General features: G+C 38.0%; 1 long non-coding RNA gene across 3 annotated transcripts in view; it reads left to right on the top strand.

Annotated features, from left to right (window-relative positions):
- The first annotated feature begins 752 nt into the window (after nucleotides 1-752).
- Nucleotides 753-27148, top strand: part of LOC139166884 (uncharacterized) — an 83262-nt gene continuing 56866 nt past the window's right edge. Inside the window, exon 1 of one of the 3 annotated variants that reach the window (XR_011559052.1) lies at nucleotides 753-916. This is a non-coding gene — a long non-coding RNA (uncharacterized lncRNA). Of the gene's footprint in view, nucleotides 917-1049; nucleotides 1249-11172; nucleotides 11258-27148 lie in introns of those variants that run through there. The other 2 variants (XR_011559051.1, XR_011559053.1) reach the window with 2 other exon arrangements.

Below are 27148 nucleotides of genomic sequence, written 5' to 3'. Positions count from 1 at the left end.
GAGAGGCATTAAGGTGAATTATTCCGAGACCTGCAGACTCGGTTCAGGAAAGGCCAAATAGCCCGAGTTCCTTTAAAAAACATAAAACATTGCCCGAGGTTTTCCTCTTTCCAGCCGAGTTAGAGAGGCGGAGGATAGGAGACAAGATCCCATTGAATCGGTGTGAGATCTCCAGGTGCAAAGCCGACTCGATAGCCGGTGCCAGAACCCCATGTTTTCTTTTCCAGCCGATTTTGCTTGGATCAGGCTCAAAAAACCCGAGCGAGTCTCGTGGTTTTGTTTACACTGAATGGGGAGGATAGCGGCGGTGCCATGGGGCCGTCTTTCATTAATATACAGTGAGGATTTTGTCTAAATTACTGCTATGAATTTCACAGTACATGCTTTCAAAAGCCGTCTCAGGTGGCCTGATGAAACGTGATAGCGCCTCTGCAGACGCAATAATAATAATAATAATAATAATAATAATAATAATAATAATAATAATAATTTTTTTTAAAAAAATTATCCCGGATATCAGCCTATACTCACCCAACAAAGAAGGTTGCTGACTGAGTTTGACGTTTTATTTTTTTTCCCCTTTAAATTTATTTTATGTATAAAAGAAAACTTAATCCTCCTCATCTCTCCAACTACTCACTCCCCACCCCGCTTTCCTGTAGAGTGTGATTGCTTTGTCTGGGAAAAAAAAATCCAAAGTATAACAAGAGGAGAACAGTTAGTGCTGATTTTCATTTGCATAAATTTTCATATATTTTAGTGAAAATAATAGACTAGCGGAGAGCTGGGCTTAGTGGAGTCAGTGCAAAGGAAAATCTTTCCCTGGATCGTTGCGCTGCAGTCGAGAATGTGAATTCTCCTCCTTAATGGCAAAGCACTTAAAATACAAATTCTGTACTTGCCGGAGCGCCCGTTGGTAAGTGCATTTATATTTCTCTCCCTTTCTTGTTCTTACTTTTTCTTTTCTCTCTCTCCCCCCCCTCACCTTCCCATGCGTCCTGGAGCAATGTGTATGCATGAGTGGAAACCCTCCCCCTTTCTCAAGCACCTTAGTGAAAGATTAACCTAAGAAAGAAAACAATTTCTAAGTGCTTGTGGTGCTTGTGCACTTTGGGGGGCACTGGTGTAGCACTTGAAGAAAAGGGGGCGAAGAAAGAGAGACCGCCGTTCCAAAGAGAGAACCTCTCGCGTTTGGCAAAGAAGTGGCCGGAGAGGGATGCCGCTTCCCCGCCCCCCACCTCCAGAGAGGTGAGGGTACCTTTAAAAACACTAACTCTACGCTTTCTAAGGGGCGCGGGCTGACCCGGAGGAGTAGCAATCCGACGGCGGCGAAGGCCGGCAGTGATGCGCGCAGAGGGTTAATGTTGTAACTAGGGAACAGACGGTTAAGCACAACATCTAGACTCTGTAGTGGAAGTCCATCAGAAAGAGTATAATCAATCAAAACTAACCAGGACATCCCTTCGTTTTTTCCTCCGAGGAGACTGGGACTGAAGCAGAAGTAGTAGACTTCACCCGACCTCTCTCTCTCTCTCTTCCCCCGAGGCAAACCGATCCCCCCTTAACCCCCCCCCCCAGCACCCCAACATCCTCCTCTGCGCCCTTGTTTTTAGAACCCGGATTCCACGGAAGGGAATCCCTCTTCCTTCGGAGGCGCAGATCGGAAAGGTAACCTAAACGGGGGTGATTTAGAAAGCCAGTCAGGTCGGAAGACGAAACGGTTGGAGTCGATCCGGGCAGACCCCAAGAACACTTTAGCCTTCTCTCTTAAAATTCCTAAAGCGGTGGGCGTCCTTCTCTCCCCATTTCGGTGATTCCCCCTTTATATTCTCACATAACCCCTATTTTTATTTATCTTATTTCTGTTCGTCTTCCAGGGTTACCTCTTTGCCTTAGAAAGTCCCCCCCCCGCCCACAAACTCACACGCGTGGATATGTTGAGTTGCAAAACAAAAGAACCGCAAAAGAACGACGCGCAGCAAATCCCGATATTAGATGGTGGAGAGGTGGCTGGTTAGGGAGGTGTCGGTTTCAGATGGGGGTGGAGGAGAATGGCCGGCCGGTTTCCCTTCTCTCGTGGACGCGCTCAGCTTCCCTTTTGACTGGGGTTAACTCTGTGTGTTCCACTGGAACAGATGCCCTGTAAAGCTGCTCCCTCCAGATCATTTGTTTCCTTGATGGGGGAACATTTCTGAGCGGAACATATTGGTTGCCATAGAGAAAGAAATAAAGGAAGAACACTAGTCACATTAAGCTATATGTTTGTGCACTGGGCTTTAGATAAAAGGCCATGCTCCAGCCAAAGAGGAACGGAGCCAAAACCAGAGTTTTTCTAGCTTCACTAAAACTTACTTTATTTTGTTGCGGGCTTTTTACAGTACTCCGTTATACGGGAATTTTATTGGTTGTTAGTTTTTTTTTAATTTAAAAAAAACCTGTACGGTATGTTAAACAAAATAAAACTTTTTCAAGTTTTCGAGGAAACTGTCTGTCTTGACCGGCAGGGGGCACGCTGTGGTGGCGATCGGCTAGGGGGATTCAAAGTACTTTCACTGCGCATCAGTTGCCTTCTTCCAAAAGTTTGTTAGAAAGAAAAATAAGGAGGGGGAGGGGTTATTCTCTCTTTCTATCTTCCATTTATCTACACTCTATAACAGTATACTTTTTCTATATCTTTGCCTTGTGAGTATGAGGGCGGAAAAGAGAAAGCATGTGGCTAAGGAATAGTGCCCTCTCCCCCTTAACAACACCAACCTACTATTTAGATATAGCAGTCAGAACCATAAGAAAAAGGCAACAAAGGATGCACCAGTAATGGAAACCTTGTCACTGTGACTGGTCAACTACTAAGAGCTTTGACTGAATAGCCATTTCATTAAAAAAATACACACCAACCCCAAAACATTCAGATTGCCAGTCTGGTCTACTTAGTAGTTAAGGAAGCAGGCTAGAAACCAGAAGGCTATGAGTTCTACTCCTGCCTAAGCCAGCTGGATAACTTTGGGCTTGTTACTCTCTCTCAGCTCAAGTCTTCTCACAGTGTTGTAGTGCTGGAAGTAAGAGATGTTTGCTCCTTTGAGTTATAATATATACAAGTAATACAGGCAGGACAAAAATATAATAATGAATAAAATAATAAAGAAGAAAAGATGAGAAAGAATGGGCAAGGTGCCATAATAGAAACATAGAAACATAGAAGTCCTGGTCCATCTAGTCTGCCCTTATACTATTTTCTGTATTTTATATATGTTTATATATGGATATATGTTTATCCCAGGCATGTTTAAATTCAGTTACTGTGGATTTATCTACCACGTCTGCTGGAAGTTTGTTCCATGGATCTACTACTCTTTCAGTAAAATATTTTCTCATGTTGCTTTTGATCTTTCCCCCAACTAACTTCACTAATGCGATATCTTGCTCCAGGACTTGAAGTTCTGGGGCCTATTTGAGAACCCAAGTAACAAGCTTAATTTGTTCTCACATGACGAAATATTTCTTATCTGATCTTTCCAGTGAAGTCAGCATTTTTTAAAAAAATTTCTTTGTCCCTAACAACAAGAAAGTAGTTTGCTGAAGGAACAAACACTACAGAAGAAAATGTAACACAGATATGGTTGAAGTGAGAGAAATGATTTTAACTTTGCCCTAGTGATAAATAATTAATAAACCATCCCTATCTATAACAAGGTCCCAAGATACACAGATATTTTCACCCTATATATTTGAATCTATAGCAGACTACTCTTAGGAGTCTGTTGCCTGGTTGTTAATCGTGGCCGAAATTCTCCCTAAGTCTTCCAAACATAGAAAGGGTTTTTTGAATATGGTTTGTGTGGGTTGAATGGTTGCTGATTATTGGCTGTTACTTTTCCATTCTTATCTGATTTTTACTGAGCTAAAACAACTTTCCAGTACTAATTAAGAATATCTACAATTCTTAATGGATCACAGAGTCCTTGTTATACTCAATGCTTAGTCAGATAGATGATAAATAGTAAATATTTGGTGCTACTGTTAAACAGTCATATGAATCCGTGTGTATGTCTGCTCTACTCTATCCATCCCTGTCTACCACATTTTTGTTCTGGAATCTTGCATTCTCTCCTCTTCTTGAATCTGGTACACCCCAAATGTGTTTAATTGCAGCTCTCATCATCCCCAACCATCACAACCGAAGAACACCCTGATTGTGATTAGAGTTGTGGTCCAGAATAACTGGAGGAGAATCAAGTTGGACAAGGAAGCTATAATCAACTGTGTCTTAGAACACAGCAATCAAGGTGGACATAACAGAAGTTGCAAGTCTCTCCCTCTCTTCTCCCTCCCTCCCTCCTACTCTTATCCCTGCAGGCAAGATCGAAAAATAATGAAGTAAACTTAAGGTTTTCTTCCCCTTTCTTTAATAACAAGTTCAAGATCTTTCCTCAGCTCCCAACCTTTCGTTCCTTGGTTAAACATACCCAGATCAAATTTAAGGATTTTTGGATCGACTTGTTAACATTTGCTTGGATTAGTTACACAAATCGAAGTTTCCATATTGAGGGATCTGCCTGCTAACGCTTTGACAATACCCAAGGCTATTATATTTCTAGGGCACAATTTTCTTCAGAGAGAACTGCCACCACTACTTTATCATATTTCATTGTTGATTGTTAATTCCAGTTTGCAAGTGCTAGGGCATGTGTTCTTGGATCCAAGTAGCATTTAAAAAAATATTTGATACCTTAATCTCTCTTCCCCTATGGTCCAACTTTGATCTTGATTTGTCTTTTCCTCTTTCCCCTCTGCACTGCCATTCAGTGACACGTTCATTTATATTTTAAATGTATATTATTTGTGTGTGTGTGTCTCTCTTCGCGTGTGTCATTCAGAAATGCAACTTTTCAGCCTTTTCTTTGATTGGATCAAAAACTACAATCTCCCCATAAATAAAATAAAAACAAAACACAAAGCAAAAACTATCAACAAGTTAATTTACAAGCTATATTCTTTCATTACATCCCTCTTTCTCAACACACATTTATATACCTATGTGTACACTTGAGGGTTTTTTTGTGTGTATATATACATACACGCACACACACATACATGCATACACACACACTTCACCACATTGGTAGTTTTTGTGTTTGGTTTTATTATTTATTAAACAAATTTATATGGATCACACACAATGACTTCTGATGGGACAATGCTAAGATTTTAATATTAGTATAATATTACGGATCCGTGCCTTTGTAGCACAAATCAGTATTATTGAGGGATTATTATTAGTGATTTCTTGCATCTTTTGGTTGCATTTAATAGTACAGTAAGTAACTGACTTAAATGCCAGAATGTTTAGCTGGATCCATGCTGAGCAAAATTCTTAATTGTCAAATTTCCTAATTAATAACCTTCAGTTGCATTAAAAGGCACAGTGCACAGGTAAGATTCCATTAATTTTCAAAAGAACAGCTTTTTTTTTTGCTGCTAGTTTGAGGAAGGATGGATAAAGTGCAACTGACTTTGTCTCCATTAAAACTTTCCAGAGGGATCTTTAAATAGACCAGGACCAGCCTGTGGGTAAGAGCTGGAGAGGGGCTTAAAGCCTCGGAATTAAAAGGAAAAAAGAAAAAGTAAGTTTGGGGGGTGGGGGTGGAAGGCCCGGCAGAATATATGCCTTGAAAGAGTGTCAGGCACCGTAAAAAATAATAATAATAATACAACAGTGGGGCAGGCCTGCTCTTTTTATCCATGGGTCTCATTGTGAAGGCCCCAGGCTGGCCTTTGTTTATTGTTGCCAGCCTAACAAAAGCCTTTCGGATTGTGTAATAAATTAGAAGGCAGGCAGGCGGGCAGGGACGGCGCAGGCCTCAGACGGGCTTAGGGGGAGAAGAAAGGGCGCCTTTGCGGGGAGCGCCTGCGCGCCTTCTGATTGTTCAGAGCCGGCGATGGGGGGAGAGGAGAGGCGTCCCTTCAAACCGGCCGAGTGAGACGGGAAAAGTTAGCAGCCGACCGGACCGAACAATGTAGCCCTTCTCCCGCAGGCTTTTTTTTTTTTTTTTTAAAGCCCATTTGAAAGGAGGCGGCCCTTGTTCTGCCCGACCCGGAAAGGAATCGCTCTCTGCCTCTGAACAATCTCGAGTTAGGGGTGCCAACCTTAAACATAATGGCCAGAAAAGGCCTGAAGATGGGCTCGGTGTGAGGAGGTCGGGTGTGTGTGCGAAGAACAGGAGACCCAAGAGCATCCCTGCTATTATTCTAGGCAGGATCCCATTGTGAGCTGGCTGCTTGAGCGCTCGGGGGTCTTTCATCTGTATTGCAGCGGCGTGCGCATCCGTAGATTTAAACAAATAAAACGCACGCACGTATCCAGACCCATATTTATATACGTGCATCACTATAATATAGGTGCGTGTGCAGAAACCAAGGAGAAGGCGCCAAATACTTAGGCAGCTCCGCTTTGCATTGTTCGTTTTAAACTCCCTCCCCCAATCCCCAGCCCCCCTCCGCTTAATTTGACATTTGAACTTGTCTATTGTCTGAAGAGCTCGGTGCAGATTGCAGGTCAAGCTAGAAGGCTGCTCTTTTTGGAATTTCACACCAACACACACACACAGGCCGCCCGGTCGCTTTCAGGGAAGGGGGGGGGATTCGCAATTTCGCCGCTGTTGTGCTTGTGCGGGTTGTGTGCGTGCGTGTATGTGCGGGCGCGCGCGTGTGTTTATGTCTTCCACTTCACGTTCTCTGGCCGTCCAAGTTATCCATCATTTCCTATTCTCTCTCTCCTTCTCTCTTTTTAGCCTCCTCCCTCTGTGTGAGCGTTTCTACATCATCACCGCCACTCCTTCGTTTTAGAGATATTTGTTAATGGGGACGGTCGGTGCATACTGTTATATAAGCGCTTATCTCCGAGAAAATTCGGAAAACGGCAGGGCTGACGTGGCATTTTCAGTGAACTCAGTCAGGACGCCTGTAACAAGTGTGGTCTAAGATGGTCCTTCCCTTCTCCACCCTGTGCGTCCCTTCTGTCTCAGGTTTGACCACCTGGAGAAAAAAAAACCGTTTCGAAATTTGGAAAGGAAGGGCGGGCACCTTAATCTTCCAGTTGTCCTTCCTAATTTCCAGCAGACCAATGGTAGACCAATCTGCTTTTAAAAAAAAATTCGGAAAAAGGATACTGTATATCCTTACCAGAAGGATGGGGATTACTTTGTATATTAGCAATACTATCGTTGGGATTATTATTGCAAACGAAACCTAGGCGATATCTATATGGATGGAGATGGAGGTACAACTTCACTACAGAGGTAAATTGCCTGTGAATTTTCCCTCCTTCGCTCCACACAGAAAAATCCGAGGCCCAAATTCCTAAGAGATGGAAAGGTGGGTCTGTGCAGGCTAGGGAGAGAAGGAATCCAGGAAAGTGGGTTCCTACAAGAAAGTGTTGGGCCAAATCTCATCACCGGCTCAAGGTTGACTCAGCCTTCCATCCTTCCGAGGTGGGTAAAATGAGGACCCGGATTGTGGGGGCAGTAGCCTAGCTCTGTTAAAAAAGTGCTATTGCTAACATGTTGTAAGCCGCCCTGAGTCTAAGGAGAAGGGCGGCATAAAAATTGAATAAATAAATAAAATAAATAAATAAATCTGATGGCCCTGGTGCAGATTTGGCCTTCAAAGTGCATTTTTGAAATTGGAAATGTTTCCAAGAACCAACCTGGTGGCAACTCTGCCACCAGAGATAAGCTATTCTTATGTGGATGTTTTTCCTCAGGCTTCCTCTTAGAGGTAATTTAAACTTTTCATCCAGCTAGCCCTGGTAGGATTATCTTTTGGAGGGAGGCGCTGGGAACAGGTGGTTCAGGGCCAAGGGATATTGGTTGTTGGCTGTGGGTGTTTTACCAGGGTAGCAAATTTTGCAAAGTAATGGGGGAAAGCCATTCATTTTCATTTACAAAAATGAAAAGGTTACATAGCACCTTTGTGGGAATTAGCCCAATTTAAACTGTTCCTTGGATGCTCATGTTAGTGTTGCATGGTTGTGGGGAGTTGCCTGGGCTTTTAGCGAAAGTTGGGGAGGCTTTTAGTGATGGATGGCGGGTTGTACTTCTATTGGGATTTTAGCTTGAGGGACTTGGAGACAGATCTTCTATGTGTTTGCAATGGGACCAGGGCTTTAAGATTCTGTGGTTGTGTAGGTGTGTTCTGTCGTTTCCTCCTTTTTATTTATTTTTATTTTATTTATTTGTCAAGTACCTATTGGTAATATACATAGGTAGAAGATAGTTTAAATACATAAGATAAGAGGGAACATTAGGAGAGGGATGATAGGTAGCCATGCTGGTGCACTTATGCACACCACTTACTGACCTCTTAGGAATTGGGTAAGGTCAACAGTAGTCTAAGGCTAAAGTTTTGGGGGGGCACTTTAATTGGAGTTAACATGCACATATCTCTCCACTGGCAGCCAATTGGTTTATGGATGCAATTCAAAGTGTTGGTTATGACCTATAATGCCCTACATGGCATCGGACCATAATACTTAGGGACTGCCTTCTGCTGCATGAGTCCCAGCAACCAGAGTCAATGACAATGTCGCTTGGTGGGGCCTAGGGGAAGAGCCTTCTCTGTGGGGCCCCTGGCCCTCTGGAATAAGCTCCCCCTGGAGATTCGTACTGCCCCCACCCTCTTTGCCTTCCATAAAAGTTTCAAGACTCATTTATGTTGCCAATCTTGGGGCTATTCGATCCCTGGCCAGCAAAGGTTATGCGAGTTAGTGGGCTGAATGGATATGAGTGTTTTTATGGTCTTTGGGTTTTTAGGTTATATTAGTTAGTTATTAATTAGATTCAGGATGTTATATATTGCTCAAAAAATAAAGGAACAGTCAAACAACACATCCTAGATCTGAATGAATGAAATATTCTTATTGAATACTTTGTTCTGTAGGAAGTTGAATGTGCACAACATCATGTGAAATTGATTGTCAATCAGTGTTGCTTCCTAAGTGGACAGTTTGATTTCACAGAAGTTTGATCTACTTGGAGTTATATTGTCTTGTTTAAGTGTTCCCTTTATTATTATTATTTGAGCAGGGTATATTGTTATTTCATATGTTGTAAGCTGCCCCAAGTCCCCCAGTCCTGGGAGAGAGGTAGCGTAAAAGTCCAATAAATAAATAAATAAAATAAAATAAATAAAATAAATAATTATCTCTGGTAGAGCGCTAAAATAACGGTCGGGCCTGGTTTCTAAGTTATAAGACTCTCTCCTTCCAGGCAGCTACTGTACCTTGAATGAGGTGGAGCGGTGGGTGCACGAAAGAAAGAAAAAAAAAGAACGTCGAAAGAGCTAAGGAAGGGAACGTGCACGCGCATGCGCGAGCGAGCGAAAGGCTCCCGACAGATGCTCACAGGAAGAGGGGGACACAATTCTCGAGGTTGCCACCTGGGCGCGCTGATAGGCGTGCACACAAAGACGCGAGGCAATGATCGTTAAAAAAAAATACAACAACATTCCCATCACGTTTGCCGAGTTTATTCCCCCCTCCCCCACCTTCTATAAAGGTGAGTGCAGATTGCAATACTTGCTTTTAAAAAAAAAAAAAAAAATTCTCCAAATGTTTGTTTGACAAACAGGGAGCTTCTCCTGGGAGAAAGGCCTTTGTGGAGGATCCCAACCCAGGATTACATTAATCAAGGCATTATTTCCCCAGGGCCGTGCAGCACAAATTAGACTAAATCCAGATAAAATTGGATCGGCGACAAGTCGAACGCTTAGAAATAATCGGCTCCCCTTGCATTTTATTATAGAAGGCCGGGAAATCTTTTAAAGATCATCTGCGTCCCCCTTCCAAAGCAGCCGCTTGTGCGGAACTTTGCACCTTGTTCAGAAACCAGATTGATGCGATACCTGGCAAGGCGCCTCCCATTCTTGCCCTCTCCCAGTGGTAATCCAGCCAAAGCTAAGAGTTCCAAACAAACCCTCGTTTCTGAGCCATTGGTTTATAAAGGTGGCCTGGAATCACAAGCGCTCTGAAGAAGTAACGGGTTTCCCCTTGGAAATAAACCAGCCTCAACGTCGACTGTAGAAAAGGAAAAGCCTCTTCAGCTTTGCGTTTTGAAAAACACACACACACACACACACACACACACACACACACACACACACACACACACAAATACTAAATACAGTAGCTGAGAAAGCAGGCCTCTTTGCGTTGGGTGTGAAAGTGCCAAATCCGACTCAAGAGGCTAGTCCTCTGCGAACCCTAGAGGAAAAGACAAGTGAACGACTAGAAAGAAACGAGGCGCCACGATCCTAGGAACTTTCCAAAGCTGGAAATGGGAGAGCGGGGAGGGGATGAGGTAGTTCAGACTATATATTTTCGTCGCCCTCGAATATATTTCCTTCTCCGGGAAAAACTGCTCTGCCTCTTCGGGACGTCGGAAAGCAAACGAGAGCACCGGACGCGCCTTTCACGCATTGCGGCCGTCCGTTTGACCATAGCGGGAGGACTTTAAGCCAAAGAAGCGGTGTGTGAATGTGTGTGTGTGGGAAATGGGTGGAGGGAAGAACGCAGGCAGGTGAGATCCGCCTCGCAGCAGTCAGGCGGACGAGGCGGCTCGACGGGAAGGCGCCGCGGGCTGACAGGTTGCCTCTCCTTTAAAGCGCCGGAAAGCGCGGGAAAGGAGTTCCCCGACTCGCCTGCGCAATTGCCGCAGCGTGCGCCGCCCGCCCGCAACCGGCGCGATCCATTGACCGAAATCAAGCCGTCTACCGTTTAGGAGACTGCTTCAGAGTTCAATTCGGCGTCCGCCGCGCGCGTGCCCGCGCTGCCGCCTTTCACCGGCCTCTCTTGCCGCCTGCGCGGGTTTATCGGGCGGGGGGCGGGGGGCAAAGGCTGGTCAGCCGGCTCCTCGCTTCCAGTTTGTGTGTGTGTGGGGGAATGGTGGACAGGGGAGTCTTCATTTCCAGATGGGGAAACGGCTCTGAGGAGAAGGCGGGGGGGGGGGGGGGCGCAACGGAGGAGGAGGAAGGAAGGCGGGAGGGAAGGAGGGAGGGAGAGGCTGCATTAATGAGTCTCGCATACAATTCTCGCGCGCCCGCGCGCCGTCCCGTCTTTTCCCGCCTTCGGTAACGAAAAAGGACAGCCTCGGGTGGGTAGCTGACGCCGCCGAGACGGGTAACCCGTTTCGCGCTTGCCCCGCCTCGCCTCCCACAACCCCGCTCCGAGAGACCTAGCTGCCGCTGCTGCCTGGACTGTCGGCTGGTATGGCTTTCACCCACCTCGGACACCCAGACCCGAGGGAAACCTCAGACCTCGAAGCCTTGGCCAGTAGTAAAACCGAGGGGGCTGACAGGATCGTTAGTTTTCCTATTGATCTCGGCTCCTGCTTAGCGGAGAGGTGCGCGCAGAGGAGGGGGAAGGGGGGAAGCGGCGCGCGCGCCCGCTGCTCTGTGGCGATGCATTTGATGTGCGGCGGCTGAGGTGACGGAGCGCCGCGTTTTTTAATGCTGCGTCCCCCTCTGCGCTTCCTTGACTAAAACCGGGTGCCTCGGTCTGATTGCGCTCTCTTTTATTTCCGTTCTTCTTTCCGTCCGCCTTTACCCGCACCCCCTCTTCCTTGCCGCGAGGACCAAAAATACCAGAAGGGGGATAACCCCCTCCAAAAAAACTTGCTTCTTCACTTGTCTCCTTCTTGACAGGGCTGAACAGTTTAACCCAGGAGCCCCTTAGAAAGGTTGGTATGGTTGCGGAAGAAAACCCTTCTTCACTCCGTAGTAAGTTAAAAAAAAACAAAAAACCCTCAACAACCCCCCTTCACCTGATGAATAATAATATTCTGTCTGGGTGAAAATGTAGTGACTGTTAAAAAAAAAGGGGGGGGGGAAGGAAGATGTTATTTGGGGGGTTGGTATAGCTACAGCTGTGGTTGTGGTGGTGGTGGTTATTTCTGACTGGTTTCAGTTTGATAGGTAAGAAGTTTGTAGGCTGGCCAAGTAGATCTAAATAAAAATGCCATGTTTATTGAACTCTTGTCAAGGGTGTTGTAATTTGTTGAGATTATACATAGCAGGCATATGTATGTAAATTTTCTATGGTTCAATTGAAATGATATTCAATATCTGCATATATATATATATACATATATATGTTTTGGCTGCTTTAAATTTTTAGGTTTGTGAATAACGGTATGCTATTATCACCAAGTTAGTGGACCTTTTTTTCCCTTGACTTGCCATGTTTTCAATATTTTCAGACACATTTTTCTTTTATAATTATCTGTTTGCAACAATGTATTTGATAATATGTTTCATATCTCTTAATCTATTTATCATATATGTCGATGTTGCTTACCTTCAGGCATGAAGAACAATTATATTGTCCAAATTATGTATGAAAGATCTTAACCCATTTTTCTTCTATTCTGTGCTACGATTTTATAGTTATTATGGGAGGAAAAATTCATCAATAAATGCAACACGCAATTTATTTATTTACTAGACTACAAATTAGAATAATAGTTAGCATTTATAATAAAATGAATAAATTAATCACATTGAGCTGCTAAATTAAATAAAGTGTTTTTGAAATGTATATATCCAATTTCCTTTTCTGCAGCTAAATATGTATAACATCCTAAAAATTACTTACTTTAGGTAGGAAAAATAAAACATATAGCAATATAAAATGGGATGTCAACCTACATTGTGCAAGATTTTAGCCTAAATTAAATACAATTCCATTTGTTTGAACCATAGTGATATGAAATGGACAGAACAGTTGTATCAATAAGGGAAAATATTCTTTTGAAATATGAAGCTTTGATATGTGAAAGTTATTAAAATATGGGAAGTGTAAATGCTATTTTTAAAAAAATAAAATTAATCTGAACTTCATTTTTCACAATAATTACTATTTCATTAGGTATAAATATTTGATTTTGATTCCAATAATAGAATCCAACCTTTTGCATAATTTTAAAGTAGAGGTAGAATATTACCTTCACAATTTGAACCCATCACTTGGATTTGAAATACGCTTTTACTGCTTTTAACAAAATAAGGTATTAATATCACAATGGTTTTTAAACGATCCAAATTTCTGAAAGCTAAACATATTTAAGAGAATATGAAATACTGTTTTTTATTTCAGCACACAATTAAATGTGCTTAAGTTCACTGAAAATTAATAGATGTTGTTTATTGCTTATTTTTAATAGAATAATTTTGGATATCTATTTATCAGGCTAAATGCTTCTTTTGCAGTTCTTCCGCTTTTAGAAAATAACAAATATTATCATCTCATATGCACAAATATATAAATAGGAAATAAATGTTCGTTGTATATGAATAATATGGTATATAAATTAATATTAGTATCTTGGGTACAAAATAGTTGATCATTAGTATATGGCCTGAATAAAATAGATTCTTTTTATTCTGAGCAATCAAATACAATAATCTATACACAAGTGAAATCTTTTGTGTTTTTTTAAAATAATGTTTTAAACAACAAAATTAAAATAGAGTTGTGGTTTAAAATATTTATAATGAATTTAGTATATCCTCACAAATAATAAAAGGATCAAATGCATGATAGTGATCAGAATATTGCCGTTGCTTTCGGTGGGATGGAGAAACAGCATTGGGGCCTTTGATCATATTTCATTTAGCACTTTGTTGTCCTTCTTTGGCCCTAGGAAAGTAGGTTTTAATCTAATTCTGTATGAATTTATTAGATCAGGATGGCCAGTTTCCTCTGAATTTGGCAACTCAAAGCAGCATAATAACTTTTTCAGTCATAGGAAAAACTTTTGGTTCGATGCTATAACAAAAATCTTCAGTGTAATATGATTAGGAGTTTATTTTGTACCAGTGGCAATCCAAAACTGTTATACAGTACTATAAACATATTTATTTAAAAATAAACATCCCATGTTTTAAATCTTGTTTTTTTAATGAATATGCTCAGAAATACACTTACATGCGTATATAATTTGTTTATTTATAAACCAATCCCATTTCATATAATTATATTACTGGTACTTGCTTATCTAAAGAAAATGTAAATGTGAAGCACGAAAGTTTACCAAGGTATGCAGCTTATTTTTATATGGAAACCAAATAGAATGCATGGAAAATGTGCTTCTTTAAAACCTTTTGAGGTTTGAATGAATTCTTCTGGGTGTTTGTATCAAACTATAATAATTTGATTCACAATGCTGTAAAAGAGTTAAGTGTATTTAAACTAATTTAAATCTATTAATTTGGATGAGATTTGACTTCAGAAAGTTGTAGATTAGAGTATTAGAAAGTTTCTTTTCACATTAGTAAAATATTTTCTTGCCTATTATTGCAGACTTATTAATGCATCCATACAATTACATTTATTCATCCATACAAAATCTCACGTATAGTATGCATGTATAGTATAAGCAAACTCTTATTTATCTCATTGAAGAATATTCACGCAAAGTTTATGAAATAGAAATGTGGAACTGAACTATAACAAAAACCAAGAAGCTTGCAATATCATGCATCCACATGTATATACTGTACAATGAATAGATATCTATATATTATGGGAGATAAAACAACTATCACTTTTACATCTTACAGACAATAATATTTTGATTTTAATAATGAATTTGATTTTTTATGTTCTTAACTTCTAAAAAGTTTTTAAACCTGTAGCATTATACGTGATCTATATGAGAAAAATGCCACTAAGGAATAAATAAATAATTCAATCCATTAATTTAAAAATAATATATTAACAAATTAGATTCTGAAAAAATATAAATATAATTAAATGAAGCCATTTGATATCACTGAAATGTACAAGAATTTGTCTGACAGCTAAAAATAGTGCTTGCTTAGAAAAGAATTGGAAAAATGTCAGCTTGAAAAAAAAGCATATTATCAATAACTTGGATTTCATCTTCTTTTCACAGAGCTCAAAGTATAAGGTACTAAATTAGGAATTATTTATCTGAGATGAATTCTTTTTGGTGCTAGTTTCCAAAACAGATGTACAGGTACACATCAAGTTTCAGATGCATTTGAAGGTACTGATTTTAATCCATAGTGGTTTTGGAGACTGTATCACGTAGGACTCCTTTCTTGCTTATATGCTTCTTGAGGATCCAGATAATTTTTTGAAGATCCATAAATCTGCACTGGTAATTAGTGAGGGCACTGTGCTGACACCCTCATGTCATGCCCTGCTTGTGGATTCCCATAGGTGTCTGACTGACCGCTGTGGTGACAAAGCACTAGACTAGATAACCGCTGGATATATTTTGTCCTTATGGATCAACTCTATGGAACACCCTCCTTGAAGCTTTAAAGCTTAATATTTTTAAAGAAAAGAACATTCAGATTAAATTTGGTATATGCTTTAACTGTGATTTGTATTTCTGATTATAATATACTATTCTGTTTTATTTTTTAAAAAATTATTTTCTTAACCCATCTGGGATTTGAGGTTAGATAGAGAGATTATATATGCAATCAAAGATTATATTGAAAAATACAAGCTTAACAGAAACAATGTTTCTGGAATCCTTTTATTAATAGTAAACTATCACAGAAATTTCATATGCGCATATTACTTTGTATATTGCATCAGTGCAGTTTAACATTTTCAAAAAATAAGCAGGCTAAAATGTGACTTTTGTAACTTAATATTACATACTTTAAGTTATAGTACAATGCTAAAATAGCTAGTTTAAACTTTTGTTTTGGTTCGAGAAAATATTTAATTGGAAGTATATTTTAGGCTGCGGCCTGACGCATCTCTTTTAAAAGTCCCATTGCCTATTTACTCAATAGGATTTACTTCTGAAATAGCACAGAGGATTTGCACTGTTAATTATCTCAGTGGAGTTCCTCAATAAGACAGTGTTATAAGACACTAAAGCAGCTACAAAAATAGATGTTTTATGCAATTATACCTGGATGTCCATAAAATGTGTTTAGCAGTACCATTTTGGTTAGGCCAATAATCAAAATTAAAATATACATGGATATAAATAATGAATGAAGTTAAGGCCACCCTATCAAATACTCAGCATGTGTCTTAATCACAAGGTTAAATCTTGTGTTGTCAGCAATAAATCTACATTTGTTACAAGTTTAATTTCATTTAAAAAATTTAGCTGACTTTGATAAAATAAGCCACAAAAGAACATGTAACAAACAAAACTTTAAAAAAATAAAAAATCCTATTCTACATAACTATGATTAAAATGAATAGAATTTTGTTAAGCCACTTACATATAAAATAAACAAATCTAACATTGGCTGAACTATAAAGCCTGCTTGTCCTTAGCAGCAAGGTATGAAAATAAACATGTTTTTCACATTGTTTTTGTGCAATTCTAAGTTTTGTATTCTAGATATCTTTATTCTTTTTTTGTTTGTGTACAAGACAAAACAACAGTGGCTTATATTTACTTTTTATTATTGTGAGGGGAAAATGATGTTTCCATGACAATGGTGAAATCAGCAATACTTTGGGGCAAACCTATGGTCTTCTGTTTCCCCAATGGGGTTGATATATTTTTTTCTTTAATAACTGTTTGTCATACCATGTGCGATAGGCAATAGTTTTGTAAGTGGGTATCAGTTGATACAGATAAATTAACCTTTAAAGGCACAAGACGCAATGTCAGGGAGATATCATGTCTAAATGCGCTATATCGCTATGTAAAGAAACAAACAACACATAAAACTTGCCATTATGTTCTACCTAGAAATTCCTATTGCTACACACTGTGGTAAATATTATGTTTCACTAGATCAGAGGTGTCCAACCTTGGCAACTTTATGGCTGCATGGTCAGCTGCGGAATTCTGGGAGTTGAAGTCCACAGATCTTAAAGTCGCCAAGGTTGGATATCCCTGAACTACATGGATCTATAAGTTCTGCCCTAATTATTATTTTTAAATAGATGTTCCACTTTTTTGTGAAAATAGTTTTGCATTTTGTATTATTTGTGATACAGTATGCTACAGATGGTTGGAGTTTATGAAAATTACATTGTTTTAATATACTGATAATAGGAACTAAACTTTGTTAACTAGAAGCATCATAAGTCTAAAAAATATTACAATGCACTCCACTTCACTTTAGTAAGATTTACACCCAACTAAATTGGTATAGAATTGTTGTCTTAATTAGCTTTATCTCCTAAAATTATGATTGCATCAATATCTTAGTCCCTTTAAGTAGTGCTTGTTTTCATGCAAGTATGCAAAGAACTGTTTTTCTTGAAAGTGAGTTTTGTTTAACTAATAAACTTTTAAATAAATCTATTAGGCTATAAGTAAAATTTGCTGTGGATCATATTAATAATATGATCATTAATATATTATTAATAATGAAAACGTCATGCAGTTAAAAAAGGAGTGAAAATATTCATTTTATTCTGAAAAAAAAATTAAAACAGAGAAAAATGACTGATTATCCAGGTGGAATATCACTAATGAATTTCTCAGTGTAGACAAAATAAATTTGATCTAGAAGGATTCTTTAATCTGAATTATTTTTGCTAAATAATTCTGTTACTATATATCACTAAATAAGATGAAAAAAAGTCTGTCAAAAATAAATTTTAAAATTGTTATTTCGTTATCTTATACTCGAAAAGCAGTTTCTTTTAAAATGATACTATATATATATATATATTTTTTTTTTTGTTTAAATGCAGATTTTCTCATCAAATGTTTTTCAGCAGCTTCGGTCGTAGAGCTTCCTCTCTGTATCTCACCCTGTTAAAGTTTGAATTAAATTTAATCTGCCAATACATCATGCAGTTTACATTATTCCTATTTATTCCTTTTCCCTCAATCTGCATTGTTAGCAATTAGATTTTTTACATTCAGCACCTTTTAGCTATTATTTATTTCTTTTTAACAAAGCCTACACTTGTGAAAGAAAACCACATTATGCCCATTTTACAGAAGATAAATCAAGGTTGAGGAATCCTGACTTAACCCAAAACTGGATTGCATTTTTAAATTTAATATTGTGCATATGGAAAACTACTTTGCTAACATGTGATGATGATGTTTAGAATTTAAACCTCAAAAACCTAAAAGCCATTATTATTGAATGCTTTTTTGTTTTTTGTTTCTTCAGAATTCTTAAGAGATGATATTTAAAATAAAACATGATACTATGATTAGATATGAAAAATCTAGAAATATCAAGTTGTTCTTAAAATAATAACAAAATATATTTAGTATAATAATTACAAATATACTAATCTGTCTGCTGTTTTCAGAGAATGAATCTAGGTATATTTATGTTGAAGAAAGACACAGTGAGTTAATTCTCCCAAGCATAGATGTGTCTGGCAAAAAATTCCCACTGAACAGAGCAATCATTTCTTTCATACTGAATATTATGTTAATTTTAGTTTATAAAATTAAGATGTGAATAAGTCCCAGGTAACAAAGTTATTTCTATGTATTAAATATTATTTCTGTTTCTATGTATTAAGACAACCTTTTGGGCTTCAGGGACCACTAAATTCATAATTTTAAATCCCGTGGACCACTAATATGATCTGCCTAATGACTGGCTGGCTGGGTGTGGCTAGGTGGTCATGTGACTGGTTGGGTGTGGCCAATTCAATATCACTCAAGTCAAGGGGTGCCTCTCCAGCCTCTATTCACCTCCCCCCCAACTGCTCACCTGCCCGGGTTCCTTAGGGCCCCAATAGGAGAGAATTATTGGAGCTAAGCAGCCACTACAAGTAAGAGTAAAACAGCAGGCTCAGTTTAAATTGAATCTGGCTGAGAAGGAGACTCAGCAGAAGCACTGAGGACTACGAACATAGGCTTTCCAAATAGAGGGAAGACCTGAGGGAGTGCAAGATCAGGTACCATCATCTGTAGGCTCAATGGGCTGAGATGGTCAGCCAGTTCTAGGACATGATCCTGTCCAATTGGAACAATCCCGCTCTCCGTTCTTTGCCATCAGCAGCACTTCCCTTCAGCCTTTGCCCAAAGCTCTGCACCAGGAGGCCGAAGCAGACTGCAAATTGGAATTTCTGCCCTCCAACCTACACAAAAAGAGGTGACTCTCTGCAGCAACACATTGCATTTTCTGTCTGTCCCAGGGACCAAAGTTTGAGGATCTCTGATTTAGTACAATATAAAAGCAAAGAATATTTATAAAGTACACCAAAAAGTTATCACGAACCACCAGTGGTCCCTGACCATCAGTTGGTGACTACAGTATTAAGAGACACTTTAAATTTTATACTTTAAAAATACATGTATCAGTGTGATCTAGAAAAATATATGTACAAATATGAAGGTAAGAATAGTACCTGAACTGATGTTTTTTCAAGAGCACTCCAATTGGTATATAAATAGCAAACTTCAAATATGACAAGTACATATTTATTTTGATAGGTAGCATGCCAGTAGGTTTCTGTATCTTTTCCAGTTAAGGCTTTCCAAGTATGCAACCTGAAAAGAGAAGGCAAGTCAAGGTTTATAGTTTATAGTTTCAGACATTAAACCATGGAAATCAACAGAATGTAAATTAGACATACTGGATATTCTTTTGCTATATGTATCTACTCAAGGCAACATGGGTGGAAAACTAAGAAATAATATGTGATGTACATTATGCATAAATGAAGCAAAGACAAATAGATCAAAATAAAAAGGCACAATGTAGGAAAAAGGTGCTCCAGATAAAAATCCAGAACAAAGAAAACACACAGATTTTCTAGGGGAGAGTAAACTGCACCTCTCACAAGAAGTGTATCTCTAAATAATGCTCAGAGTACAAAAGAGTGGGCTTCCTCATACCATTTAAAAGGTTTGAAATCCAGAAGGATAACCATAGCATGGCTAAAAAGAAAAGTTGGATGTTTATTATCATTTGAAGTGCTCAGGGGTGGGCTACTGCCTGGACCTGGGTGGGGGGGCACAGTGGGGTAGCGAAAATGGAGCTCCACCCCAGAGCACCCAATTTGCATGGAAAGATGTTGAAAGAAAATGCAGGGTTGTCCTGCATAAGCCATGTCCACAGTGTGGTAATAAAATTTTTCGTAGCCCTTCACTGGAAATACTGCTCCCAATAATAGCGAGACATGAAGCATCCATTGTTGATCTTGATAGGTGAATAGGCAATATGGTAGAACAGTGTTTCCCAACCTTGACAACTTGAAGATATCTGGACTTCAACTCCCAGAATTCCCCAGCCAGCAAATGCTGGCTGGGGAATTCTGGGAGTTGAAGTTCAGATATCTTCAAGTTGTCAAGGTTGGGAAACACTGTGGTAGAAGATGAACCTTTAGATGTCTAGAATTTAGATCATCTAGATTTTAAAAAATGATTAACTTGAAAATAAATTGGAACCTATTGTGACTTAAATAACAGCAGAGTTACCTGACATAATCCATGTTGTGTGCTGGCAGCAGTCTGGCTGTTCTTTACTACTTTAACCCTTTTTCAGAGACACAAGCAACTTATGTAGAAGATCTGAAACACCATTTTGAGACGTAACCTGTACCCGTCATGTACCGCCTGCAGGTTATAAATTGTACATTAATTTTTTTTCAAATAAGTTTTCCTGTGCTTATCACATTATTAGTTCAGAGCGAGTCTACAAAAGAATATTAATCTAATACATTCGAAAATTCAAATTCATGTGATTAATAAGCATTATCTATAAATAAAGTCCTAATGGTTCTTTGGCAATGTTGTAAACATAAGAATCACAAGCAATTATTGTCATTATTGTTCTGCGAGTACTTTCGGTGAATACCAAATGGCTATTGCTGTCCAGCTACTTGGCAGATGCATATTTTGTAACAAAACAGATGTCAGCCAGCCCGGTCTGCTTCAATTACACTTGCCGAATGCACAGAGTGTGTAAAGGAAGAAGGAATCAATTTATTGAAGGCAAATAACCTGCTGTTGAAACTGTCTCCTGGCCCTTATTAACCTAGTTAAAAATGTAAGTTTTTGACTGTAACGCCATTTTCATTCACTGAAGCAGTAGATGTCCAATCACTATGATTATTAGTACAAAATGGACAGTTGGAATATGAATGGTGCATGGATGGATATATGTGTACAAAATGAGCTCTTACCTTTCAAAAAACAGTGGTAGTAAATAGAATATATTAGCTTCCTATAATAAGAAAAATTAAATGACATTCTTTAAAATTACCCACCGTGTATTTTCTTTGATTTTCTAGTAGGTACTGTATTTTCAGTTAAGGCTATTGCAATTATTAATGCTTATAGCTCTTCTGTGGATTCAAAGCTAGTATGCAAAATATGTACAAGTTTTTACAGTACTTGCCCATAACAATATTTTGTGAAACTAAAATATGTTGCAAAGTATGGCTTTGCATGAAATCAGACACTATACTTTGAAAATGTTTAATGCCCCTGAATAAACTGAAAGCATGTTGAAAGCAATATGTATAACATTTGGATAGAATGATTAACAAAAATTGTTTGCTTTGAAATAATCACCTTATTTTTAGAAACTGTTTAATATTTTGTTGATATTTCTGCTTTTTGTCATTGCATTTCCTAAATCGGTTACCACATTAAAGGCTAGAGAGGTTAACTTGATGATTTCCATAGGCAATCGCAAGAACATCAGTAAAAATGTCATTAAATATAGTCTGCCTTTAATTTATTTGGTAGGAATTTCGTTAATGACTGATTAATATTTGAACTTTTTTTTAAAAAAAAAATTCAAGTGGGAGAAATGACATGTGATATAAGCAAAACAGTGGAGGTGGTATTTTTCCTGGGTATTTTAAACCTGTTAAGGTCATTTTTATGTTCCCATAAGAACAAGAGCTTTGTGAGAAAGAAAGATTTTTTAGCTGGGAGAGGATCTAATGCTAAGCCCCAGTCTAGGCCCCAGTCTTCCTTCTCTCTAGCAGTTCTATTCATTTTTAAAAAGCCAAAATCAGGGTACTGATCCATCAAACTTGTATAGTCTATTCAGAAAGTGTAGTCAGAATTTTCAGCCCTTTCTACAGAGGTATTTTGGCAAATGCTTGGTCACAAGTTGCCTAATGTCTTATCTCCAGAATGATGCTTATTTCCCCATTTATTGAACCAAACTCTCTTTATTTTGAAAACAGATCCCCTTCCCCATCCTTTGAGGCTTTACTTTGCATCTGACTTAAAGCCCCTGGTTATTTAAAGTGCAAAAGGCATGAGTGTTGTTTGACCTTGGGGGACTGGACTGGGCATGGCTAGAGTGGGAATGACCAGCTTGATGTCACTTGTGCTGGGGACACCTGTGGTGGTTTGAGTACTCTGCCAAAGCAAATGGGCTCCTGAGTTCTGTTTTTGGCTTTGATGGCTTCCTGCAACCCTCTGCCAATGAAAATAGAGCTGGGGAGGTGTGTATGTGGCCCTCCCAAGTTCCGTTTTTGGTGGCAGAGGCACTATGGACCAGTACATCACTGTTTCCAGGGCAGCCCTGCGGGCCAGATCTAAGAAACTCACAGGCCGGATCCAACCCCAGGGCCTTGGGTTTGACACCCCTTATTTAGAGAATGAAGGACCTTCAACTTTTGTTTTAAGAATACGTTTCATCCTTTGATTGGTATATTTAGCGGATAATCTAGGTAGCCTCAAACAGATAATGAAGTTCAGTCTATACAAAAATGATTTTTTTAATATACATTCCCTTCCCGCAAACCCCAATGTGTGTGTTTAAAATATATCAGTACTTTACTGAGCTTTCTTTCTCACTGTTTTCATACTAATTTCTATTTGGCAAAGGCCAAGTAAACATCTTAGGAAGTAGTAACATTTAGAATAGTAACATCTGAGCCTCTTTAAGACTTAAATGAGGTTGCTAGGGAGGAGAGATATAATTTCTGCCCTTCAATAGCCTGCTCAGACTTATCAGTATAATAGCCACCGATGATATTTTAGGTGGCTTTGTTTTGTCATGGGATAAAGAGCTTTACAATCATCCTGTTTAGTATGAAAAGCTGAATTCTTAAAAAATAAATGTTTTTACTATAGGAGAAAGAACAACTAATCCCACAAAGACATTCAAAATTAATTTTACATATACATGCAATGTTATATGGTTACATTATCAATATCTAAATAATTTCACTTACTTGAAAATAGGTAAATTAGGCATATAACATGATGCAGCTATTCTAAATACCTAATACATAATTCAAATGGAATTATTTTTGGTAAATTACTGTTCAAGTATAGAAAGAGGAAACTTATTTAGATAATTGCATAACTGATAAATAATAGGTGTCCATCTTCCTTTGTACTATAACATTTTATGTTATGAAGGCATACAATAACTACTTTGTTGACTTCCTACTATTTGCATATATTTTTAAAAGTTTACAAAAGTTTTAAATTAATTGTCCAGAACAAAATATATTCCTGTGTGAATTTGTCCACAGGATTTTCAATGCGCTCATTACCAGATTTTGAGTATCACATCTCAATATTGGATGCATACATCCTTCCTAACAATGTGTATAGATGTTCAACATTAAATATTTTTTTCTTAAATTAATTATAATTTTAGATTTCTGCAAAGAAGACGTAGTTGCCAAAATATGTCCCTATTGTGTGCGTTCCAACTTCATATTCCATGTTTCCCCATCCTTGTGCATTAGCATAAAATGCTGAATTCCTGGAAGACAATTTTAAACCACATTTGGAATACTGTGTTCAGTTCTGGAGATCTCACCTACAAAAAGATATTGACAAAATTGAACGGGTCCAAAGATGGGCTACAAGAATGATGGAAGGTCTTAAGCATAAAACGTATCAGGAAAGACTTAATGAACTCAATCTGTATAGTCTGGAGGACAGAAGGAAAAGGGGGGACATGATTGAAACATTTAAATATGTTAAAGGGTTAAATAAGGTCCAGGAGGGAAGTGTTTTTAATAGGAAAATGAACACAAGAACAAGGGGACACAATCTGAAGTTAGTTGGGGGAAAGATCAAAAGCAACGTGAGAAAATATTATTTTACTGAAAGAGTAGTAGATCCTTGGAACAAATTTCCAGCAGACGTGGTTGGTAAATCCACAGTAACTGAATTTAAACATGCCTGGGATAAACATATATCCATCCTAAGATAAAATACAGGAAATAGTATAAGGGCAGACTAGATGGACCATGAGGTCTTTTTCTGCTGTCAGTCTTCTATGTTTCTATGTTTCTAAACATGTGACCAAGAACTACAATGAGTTTCGAGTTCTGAAGCTAGACAATCTCTTGCTCCTGTGCTACTTGACCATTGTAAAACAACTTATTTATCTGCATAGTATGTGTACATAGGGGTGGGTTCTAACTTACCTCGCTGCCAGTTTGTTTTCTCCCATGCCTCACGGGTGTGTTTCATGGGCGTGCACATGTGCAGTGCCAAAATACCTGCCCCCCCCAACCCTCCACCCTGTAATGTAATGGAGTAAAGTAGAAGAGCCGAATAATAAGATTCGGCATAGATGTTATGAGATAAACATAATTGAGCCAAAATATATGAAATTACATTATGGAAGGTAAAGGGGGAAACTTTTATGGAAGTTAAAGGAGGAAACTTTTGACAAGGGAAAAAGAGACAGAGAAAGATGAAACTTTTCTTTTTTGGGGAGGGGTGTGAGGTAGATGATTTTACTTTTGATTATTTACACCTATATGTTTAACAGGGTTTTTATTTAATGCAATATTTATTTGCATAAAAATGTACACATCAGGAAAACCAGCATGCGAGGAAGGCATATAACTTTGCTCAACATTGTAAACGATATATATGGGGACCGGAGTTCTTATTTTTAATTGAGAAAAAATAACTATAAACTTGAAAATGTATATGGAAAATATTATGAAAAATGATTATATACTATAGTGTATTTGTGAATTTCTGTACTGTACTATATAGTTTTATTCGCAAAATGGGGGACTATGTATTTAATATATTTTACTTTTAAAATTATGCTAGTTATTTTGTATGTATTTAAAATTTATTTAAAACAGTCTAGTTCTTGTTTTTAATCTTTTGAACACTCTTTGGACAGAAATGCAAAAATTTAAATATGAATAATGATGATAAAGATAACAATGCTTAACTGTATCCTATGTAATAATAATTAATAATTTAGGTTAAGTTTTTTTCATTAATAATGGATTTCATAATGCAACCAAAAAGTTCATAGTTGAGTTGGGAGTTTGATAATATTTCTCCATCTATATAGCCACTGTCACATGTCAACTTTTTCTGAACAATATTTCTTACAGATTTCAGGAGGCCTTAGATTAGGCCAACTATGAGGAAAGTGGTGAACTTATAAATCTCAAATCTGCTATTAACTAGAAATGATATAGTACAGGTAGCTTAGGTTAGATCCAAACTTGAAAAAAAAATCTTTGTGGATTTGATTTGCAAAGAAATATTTCATGAAAACAGAAACTGCACTTTCCAAATGATGAAAGGGAAACCAACAATTCTAAGTTACCTAAATTATCCATAGTTAGATAGACAAGGCAATAGATAAGCAAATTAGCTAAAAGACTGATAGAGAGTGGGAGATGCTCTTTAACATGCCAATTATTAACTCAATATATTGTTACGGCTTCCAAGCTATTAAGGTCTTCTGTGTCAATGTGTACTTGGGGACTGTTTAATATGCAGATGGATGACATGACAGGCTGCAACTACTATTGTCTATCATGTCAGTTCAAATATGTCCGTACATATGTCGTACTCTTGTCATATGTTGTGCATGCATAACTTTTTAGGAAATAACAAAGTGCCAACATTTATGGATTTATTTTCTCCCCAGATGAGTTCTTTTCAAAGCTCTTGAATGCTTAGTGGAGCTAAAAAGTAATTCTAGGCTTCTGATGAATGTTCTAAAATAACAGTAAATATATACCTGTAGGTACGGAAGAAACCAAAACGTTAGGTTGGAAGACAACATAGGATTGATTTATGTGAAAATTATTAACTTTTTTTTTCACCTATAGACTTATTTAGCTGTAATTAAATAAGTCTGTGTACCTAAGAATCTTGCTAACAGGAAATTAAAAACATAATTTTTGAAAAATACAAAAGGGGATTCCTCTGATAATTTATGGGATTGTGATATCATCTACTTTTTGTCTAAAATACTAAAATAAGCAAATTGAGAAAATTTGATTCATTGCTTTGCTGTTTATTAAAACAGGCAGAATTCTTCCACTTGGTATACCAAACATGGAGTATTCCGAGTGAAGAAAATCTGTGTTAATTGTAAGAAAAGTATATATTTTTTATTTTTTAAAAAGAATGCTTCTAATCTAAGCGCTTTTTATGTTCTTTCATCATACCTTGCTTCATAACATATTGCATCTGCATCTGGCTGCTTTCTTATTTCGCTCCCATCTTTTCTTCCAATCTTTTTTCTAACTATGAAAATGGATATGGAGAATTTCAAAAGATCACTTTCTTAAAAAGTGCGAAATTCAACCTCACACACTATTATTGTTGTTGTTCTCCAATTTTTCTTTTATCTGCTGAGAAGTTATGCAATCAAAGTGATGGGAAACTCCTGGACCTACATTAAATTTATTGCTTTGAAGAGAACTATTGTCACTTTATTTCATTCTTAACCAATCTGAAACTTCAGGAAAATAGAGGCAGTGATTCCCCTTCCCTCCCATTTCAGAGTGATCATGGTGATTCTGTCACAATGAAGCATGGATATTTTAATGTTTTTGAATCTAATATAGAAACTAAATTTCCTGGTCCACTATTGTGTCCTTTCTGTCTCTATCATGCAAATTACAACACAAGACTAGGTCTTTTGGGGTGCTTGGTTCTTCATCTCCCCCCCCCCCCCCCCCCTGTAAAGGCTTTGTTATCTATTTTTATTTGCTTTGCAGCTACAGTGTAATGGTTAAAAACAGGATTAGGGCTAAATTGTTTGCTTTGTATTTTTGCTGTTCATAATTCTTTTTGGAGCCTTCTTTTAACTGGAAATGGATTATTTATTGATCAATTGGTGATCCTATGATGTGCCTTGAAGAATAGTAATGGGAAAAATGAGACAAAATGACATATTGTAACACATACACTAATGGTTCAGTGAATAAATGAACAGATAAATACAGTGAATAAAAAAG

This window comes from Erythrolamprus reginae, chromosome 4 (assembly GCF_031021105.1).
Source record: "Erythrolamprus reginae isolate rEryReg1 chromosome 4, rEryReg1.hap1, whole genome shotgun sequence".
Classification (NCBI taxonomy): Eukaryota; Metazoa; Chordata; class Lepidosauria; order Squamata; family Dipsadidae; genus Erythrolamprus; species Erythrolamprus reginae.
This window is presented reverse-complemented; position numbering and strand designations above follow the sequence as displayed.